The sequence below is a fragment of the Otolemur garnettii genome, unplaced genomic scaffold, assembly GCF_000181295.1.
Source record: "Otolemur garnettii isolate 467f Iridium unplaced genomic scaffold, OtoGar3 scaffold00019, whole genome shotgun sequence".
Classification (NCBI taxonomy): domain Eukaryota; kingdom Metazoa; phylum Chordata; class Mammalia; order Primates; family Galagidae; genus Otolemur; species Otolemur garnettii.
The window spans coordinates 18,359,891-18,367,950 of record NW_003852414.1 but is presented as its reverse complement, the minus strand read 5'-3'; the positions used below and the strand labels follow the sequence as shown (position 1 = coordinate 18,367,950).

Below are 8,060 nucleotides of genomic sequence, written 5' to 3'. Positions count from 1 at the left end.
CCTCCTGTCCCTCTGTACTTAGAGCCACTCCCCATCACTCACATCCCCGCCTGAGCTCCTCCTCCTGTCACTCAGTACTTAGAGCCACTCCCCATTGCTCACATCACCGCCTGAGCTCCTCCTCCTATCACACCAGAGCAGCATTAGATTTTCATAGGAGCTTAAATCTTTCTGGGAACTGTGCATGGGAGGGACCTAGGTTGCAACATACTCCCAAGGAGAATCTGATGCCTGAGGATCTGAGATGAAGCTGTGATGCTCTTGAATCATCCCTAAACCATCCCTCCCTCTGCTCCCATCCCATGCCCCAACCCCCACGGGTGGGAAAATTATCTTCCATGAAACCAGTCTCTAGTGCCCAAAAGGTTGGGGACCACTGCTGTAAGCTGCTTAGAAAGTTGATCACATGTGGTAACTGAATACACCCCTTTCCCTCCATTTGCTGTACTTTGCCTATTGGGAACCCCTTCCTGTCCAGCAGCCTGTATAGACCCTGTCCGTCCTTCAACAACCCTGCTCTGAGCACTGCTCCTCCTTCCTCTGAAATCCAAGTCTTCTTTGTCTGAACTTCTCAAATGACCTCTACGAGCTACTTCCAAGCACAGCTGGCTTTCTTTTTCCAGCTTACCTGACTGATTTATTTACTCAGCCACTGTGAAGCTTGTAACAAATACTGAATCCTAGCTTTCCTGTTTCTCTCTGGGCATCAGGGCCCTTGATGAGGGTATAACTCAAATGTCGGCTGATCGGAAGGTAAAACGGTCATGTGAACAACAGCGGCGGCCACCTGTTATGGAATGCTTACTATGTACCAGAACGACGTGAAGAGCTTCATATACAACATCTCATTCCTTACAATGAAAATTTGAGAAGGTCTCATTGTCCCCGGGGTGGGGGGGATTGAAAGTAAGCAAGAAGATAATGATCATTAAATAGTGGGTGCCAAAATTGAGGTTCAGCTGCGTGGTGGAAAGAGGAGGCTGAGAGATCCCACAGAAATAGTCTGTGGCTGGCAGATTGCTTCCGCTGATGACCCCAGCGGAGGTCACATTGCCTAGTGCTTCAACCTCTGAATTCTCAAGTCAACCTGACTGGGTTTGAATCCTGGCTCTGCAACTTACTACCTGTGTGATCTTGGGCAAGCGATTTAAAGCTCCCTGTGACTCAGTTTCCTCATGTGTAAAATTGGACACTTAAGGTGCTTCTCTCCTGTATTGCCTTGAGGATTAAATATATATGTATGGAGGATGCATGTATCACGTTAAATAAACATCGGCTGTTATCAAGAACCTTGAACATAGGCCAGGTGCAGTGGCTCATGCCTGCAATCTTAGCACCCTGGAAGGCTGAGGCAGGTGGACTGCCTGAACTTAGGAGTTCAAGACTAGCCTAAGCAAAAGCAAGACCTTGTGTCTACTAAAAAAAAAATAGAAACACTAGGTGGGCATTGTGGCAGGCACCTGTAGTCCCAGCTACTTGGGAGACTGAGGCAAGGGGATCATTTGAGACCAAGAGTTTGAGGTTGCTGTGAGCTATGATACCAGGGCATTCTACCCAGGGTGACAGAGTAAGACTCTGACTCAAAAAAAAAAAAAAAACAAAAAACCAAAAAAACCCCCAAACCTGTAACATAGAGCACGCAGGTTATACTATGGTACATCATCAGTGTTCTCTAATTACTTGACATGGCAACGTGGGGGGCTTAGGTGCTCAGTTCTGGCCTCTGTGAGACCGTGGGCTGTGTGGCCAAGCCTCCACTTTCTTATCCATAAAATGGGGGTAATTAATCAGAGCAGCTGCCTTATAGGATGGCGGGGGAGAATTAACATATATGAAAAGCTCCTGGAACAGAATCGGATAAACACCACTTATTTATTGTAATTTTAATAATCTAAACCACTCTAGAGCAGTGTCGTTTCTTTGGGTGGTTGAGAAGCAGCCTTTGGAGAAGAGCCAGGGTGACATTGGAGGGAGGGAGTTTTCCCCTGCACTTTTATTCTATGAAATGGTGGAGATTTTACTGGGCAGTGCTGGCCTAAATTCTCAGCCCTAAGCACTGGCCGGCATGAGGATCCCTTGTCAGTAAAAATCCACCCTCCCTGCAACAACGGTAATCAGACAGTGCCATCCACATTCAAAGGCCGGGATTTTCTCCTTTTTGAAGACTTGAAATCATCAGGAGACAGGCTCAGTGTCCATCATAGACCTTGCAGGGGAGGGCCCCTTAGACAGTGGGCAAGCTAGGTCCTGACCACTAAGCTGGTTTTTTTTTTTTTTTTTTTTGTGGGTTTACTCACTTCATAAGCTTTGGGAGACCGACCAAATATAACACAGTCGTTAAAACGAGGCCACGCCAACCTCGCCCATGTCCCCAACCTCACCCATGTCCCAGCTTTCTGCCCCCGAGCACAGTAAGTGCTGGCACTGTCACTGCTGGCTTAGAGCCCTTCCACTCAGGGTCGCCTGCCATTTGTGCCCCCAGGGTTAAGTATCAACGACACTTCTCTGCTCACACCATCCCTGGGCAGTGTCCTGTGCTCTTGACTTGGCCGGGAGAGAACACGAATTTGAGGTTCTTTGGCCCCAGACCAGGAGATGCTGTGGAAACGCCACAGTGGGCTGCTCTGGAACAGGCAAATTCCAAAATGCTCGCCGTGGGAAGCACAAATAAAGCCACGTGGCGGGGGAGAGACAGCCCAAGCCTTCGGATCTGAGCTCCAAAGAAGAGAGAACAGAAGGCTCTTTAGATTTCTAGGAATTGCTTACTCCATGCCCTTCACTCTGTGATGAGTCCCCAAAAGGCACAAAGCTACAAAAGACACCAGCAATCCCTGCCCGGAATCCTGGGAGCAGCTCGTTCCTTTCCTGACAAACTGTCTGTCAAAAGCCTCCCCGGGATTTCCCCTGCAAACCAAAAGGAGGCTCGTGATAGTCATGCCACTGTAATAATCATCCTAGCCTCGTTTTGGAAATGGATGCTTTTCTCTTTTGAGGAGTTAAAGAATATTGTTTTGTGTCTCTACTCCTCCTTTCTCGGATGAGATGACACGAAAGGATCAGGTTTCTTGAAATTTGATTCTGTAGCAAGAGATTAAACTGTAATAACGGCTTCACCTTGATTGCACGTATACTATTCATCAGGTCTGGCTTAAGGACTTCCTCAGTGTTCAATGTCTTTTCCAGCCAAAGGATAACACTATGCGATAGATAGTGTTATTTACAGTTTATGGATGGCAGATCAGCTCCTAGGGTAAATGATCTGTCCTCAGACTCACCCTCTTGGAATTGGGACTTACACCTATGTCGCTGACTCCAGGGCACACGTCCTTAACCCCATGCTAAACTGACCCTATGTTGTCCACCCACCTGCACTTTCTCCTGTCTGGTGGTTGGGTGTGGTCACGACTGAGTTCTGCACAATGGGACTGAATAGAAGGAATGGGTACCATTTCTTGGCCTGACCCATAAAAATCTCTCAGAAGGCTCTTCCTTTCTCTGTCCTCCTTTGCTGACTCAATGAAGAAGCTGAGATCCCAAGGGGAGGGACAGAGTCATGGAATCACAAGATGATACTGAAAAATCCCACAGAGGCTGTCCACCACCCTCAGCAGGATGGACTGTATGTGAATATGAAATAAATTTCTATGGTGTTAAGTCCCTGAGATGTCCACATTATCCACTGTAGAAGCTAAAGTGACTTCCACTGATGTACCCTTTGATGAAAAGGGATCGATTGTGCACAGTTAAAAAGTTATTGTAAGTGGACCCAAGTTCCCAACTGCGTGTTCTCTCTCCATCTGAAGGGTCTGTGGCCACGACCAGAAAATTCTCTTCTCATTTACAAAGATGAGAAAAAGACTCCCTGTATCCTGTTTCCGTCTTTCAAAGGGAGTTAGCATGACATGAAACTAATCAGATTGCACAATAATCATTCATTAGAAGCCCATCTGGCATGGCGATGATCTCATACCCTTGAGAATGAAGAAAATTCCCATCTGAGGCTGGCTGGTGAGGCTTCCAAAACAGGCTTAGCTGGCTTTCAAAAGGTCCAGTTGTGGGTTACAACAATACGTGGAAGAGAATGTCCAGTGGCCAGGTAGTATGGGCCACTTTATTGTAAATGATCTAAAACACATCGTATGACTGTTCAGTGGTCTTGTCCTCCTGTCTGCTACCGAAACTTTGGTTCGGTACCTAACATGACTCCTGTGTGTCCACCTCCCACAGCCTCTGTCTGGTTAACTCCCGCACTTAGCTTAAAGATCTCTGCTCAAATACCGTCCGATCAAGAACTTTCCCTGACATCTCAGGAAAGATAAAGGTCCCTCTTAGGCTATCAGGCACCATTTCCTCAAAGCATTGACCTGAGATTTCAATTTTACATGAACTTGTGTAATTCTTCCCTGAAGGATGTTGAGTGAATGAGCGATTGTAAGATCTTCACCTCTTAAGAATATGGAATCCCATCTGTTTTTGTTCTCCATCCTACTTCCAGAACATAGGACAACACCTGGCATACGGTAGGTGCTCACTAATTACTTGTGACGTGAATGAACAAACACGTGAGTGAGTGAATGAATGGAAGAGTGAATGAATCTTCAGTTAATTAGCAGAGAAACAAAGGCAGAGGAAGCTAACTATTCCATACCCAGATCCACTCTAACGGCGAGAAATGTAACTTAGGATACTCGGCTTCTGAAGCTGCTGCCAGCCAAACTTTTAAACGACAGTGTTGAAAGAGAAAGTGAAATACATTTCACATACACTTTCGCTTCTGTAGCCGACCATCACCCCAGAACAAATGTCAAGGTAAAGCCACTGAGACTCTTCCCTAGAGGACAACTGCCACTAATTTCTCTGAGCCTCATGAGATACCCTTATTTATAAAACAAAGATGACGCTCGGGGCCCATAGTTCAGTGGTTAGGGCACCGCCACATACACAGAGGCAGGAGGGTTTGAACCCAGCCTGGGCCTGCTAAACAACAACGACAGCTGCAAAAAAAAAAAAAAAAAAGGCGGGGTCTTGGGGTGGGAGCTTGTAGTCCCAGCTACTGGGAGGCTGAGGCAAGAGAATTGCTTAAGCCCAAGAGTTTGAGGTTGCTGTGATCTGCGACGTCACAGCACTCCAAAGGCGACATACTAAGGCTCTGTCTCAAAAATAAAATAAATGAAGATGATAAAACTTACCTTCTGGAGTATGGAGACTCAAAAATAAGAAAATGCGACTATATTCTGTACATTTCTAAAACATATGCATATATAGTTTTCTTGGTGTGAACACTTGCTTCTCAAATCATGGAATTTTGAAAAGATACCCATTGCTGAAGAATAGAAAATTTTGAGGCTGGTAAGCACACAGACTCCCCATTTAGTTAAATGATCATGTTTTCAAGGCAATGGCAGAGTGATTAGATTGTGTCCCATCAGCTCCATCCCAACAGAACCTCCAAAACACACAATTTATCTCAAAGCCTGGCTATGAGTGGATTAGTTTCTCAGAGCTTCACCTACGCAGACCTTGAGAAACTCCCACTGTTCAAAGGCAGCTGGATATTGATCAAAAGCTCAGACTCTGAGTTGATTCCCACAATGCTTTGGCAGTCAGTGAGCACATCTCGTGGGGGAAAGACCCCAAATGAGGGGTGGCTGATGTAGTAACTAGCAGCTCATTTGAAACCTCTGAGGAGCGCTTTCGCCCTTGCAACAAAGAAAAGTGCTTTGAAGGTGAAGGGAACCACTCCCAATGTCGGGACTCAAAAATGTTTTAGGAACAAAGTAAAATCGGAACTATTACGTTGTTTTGCAAATTCTGTTCACATCAGGGAAGAGTAATAGGAAAATTCAAGAAAGGAGAGTTGTGTTTTCAGGCCTGTTGTAAGGACAGGATTCTGTATCCATGTAGGAAAGTTCTGCTCAAAAGACAGCGTGTGAAGTTTAAGGGCACTGGTAGAAACACCAACACATCATCTTCCACTGACAGGCACCAACAGCCTTAATGAATGGCAGAGAAAGTTAAAACAAACAAGTGTGCAGACTTAACAAAGAAATCTAATAAATTCGCTAATTGTTCTTTTCTCCCCCCCTTTAACCATAACACATGGTGTAGATCATCAGAGAAAAGCCCCACTCTGCACCATATGTAGGCATTAAAGAATACAAAGGGCATCGCCCTTTAAAACATACATCGCTGTAACAAAATGATGAAAGGGAACAGCAAAAATAGCAAATTGAGAATCAAAGCCCGGCTTTCCACATGTGGAAACATTTGTTTGTTTGAATCACAAGATAATCCATTAGTCCCAGATTGGTTGTGTTAGTTGTTTCAGAAGATAAAAAATGAAGCACTGAAAACCCAGTCTCATTGTTTTTTTAGAAGAATCGCTCATCATTGGGAGAACTGACCACCGATACCATGCCCAGGAATCGCTCGGGGACTTGATAAGGTTGCATTTTCCAAATAATTCATGTTTCTAAAACCTCTCGGTTTTGGAAGCATGTTTTTACAAAGAAGAAAACACGTAAGCTGTTCTCTGTGACTGCAGACTCTATTCCAGGTGGACAGGTGATCTTGAATATCAGCTCAATTGTTTGTTTTACAGTGTGTGACAGATTCAGTTAGAGCATGAGGTTAGAACTGGTATATAGTTTTTTTTTAAAAAAGCACTCTCCTTAAATTCCTAACACCTGCGTGGTCACTGTAGCCACTGGTCTGTATTTCCTTCTAGAAACAGCAGTGATGGGAGAGCCACCGAAGATCTTACAACCATGTGACATTCAAGTACCCACACTTGAAGGAAGCTGGTGATGTGCCCTGTGACCTCCGAGACAGCTTATGTCCCCACCGCAGGGAGAGAAGAGGACACGAGTATTTGTACTTTGTAAAATAAAAAAAATAGAAACAAAGTTCGCAACGCTTATGAAGGATGAAGTTTCTACGAATAGACTAAGAGAAAAAAACTCCCCAAAAGAACCGAATGCAGCCTTTTCCCCCCTCTAATCTCCCCCCAACAAACTAACGATATCCAGCTTGAGAAGTCTAAAACAGGTTTCCATGTGCCATGCAGATGTGCTCAACGTCTCTGGGGCCAGAAGCCATTTATGGGAGACTGATAACTCAGATCGTTCGTCTTATTTATTTTTCCTCTGGTTTCTACCACACAGCTGGGAGTGATGTGGGCTGGGAGACAAGTAGAGAAGTCATCGCCAAGCTCGTGAAGCTTGAACTTCAAGCTTCCTGATTTCCCCCAGGTCTCTGTCAAGTCTCTAGGATGGCTCCTAGCAATGTGTTCACATGACCGCTTTTGCAAGACTTAAGATATTTTAATTGTTACCAGTTATAATTAACAACTTCTTTCACTTGAAATTTCCTTCCGCTAAACTTCCCTTCTCGGGCAGGTGGTAGCAATAGAATGGCCTTGGACTTTTTATTTATTTCTTTTTTGAAAAAAAAATATATTTTTTAAATAAAAATTGAAGTTGAGTTGGGGTATGTTTAGTGTGAGAGAGAGGGAGGATAGATTTATGACGTTCGCAAACATTTCCATCTAGAGCAGCAGTTCTCAACCTGTGGGTCGTGACCCACAGGAACTATATGAAAGGGCTGCGGCATTAGGAAGGTTGAGAACCACTGATTTAGAGTGAAGTTACTGTGAGCTGTACCAGTCCGTGAAAGAATGGCCTCCAGAAATAGACTTCACCTCTAAATGTTGCTCATGAAAAACTAGAGATTTATCAAGGTATAACCTATTGCTGGGCACAGTGGCTCCCGCCTGTCATCTTAGCACTTTGGGAGGCCATGGCAGGTGGATAGCCTGAGCAAGAGTGAGACCCATCCTCTACTAAAAATAGAAAAAGCAAGCAAAGAACAATGCTGACGTAGTCTACTGCAGTCAATTCTATTTTCCTTAATAATTTCCCCACTGTGGTGGGTACCTGTAGTCCCAACTACTCAGGAGGCTGAGGCAGGAGGATCAATTGAGCCCAGGAGTTTGAGGTTGCTGTGAGCTGTGATGATGCCATTGCACTCTAGCCTGTGTGACAGAACGAGACTGTCTCTCA

General features: G+C 45.0%; 1 protein-coding gene across 3 annotated transcripts in view; it reads right to left on the bottom strand.

The window, feature by feature from the left end:
• Nucleotides 1–8,060, bottom strand: part of FRMD4A (FERM domain containing 4A) — a 300,319-nt gene that overhangs the window by 255,699 nt on the left and 36,560 nt on the right. The gene's annotated exons all lie outside the window — the stretch shown is intronic.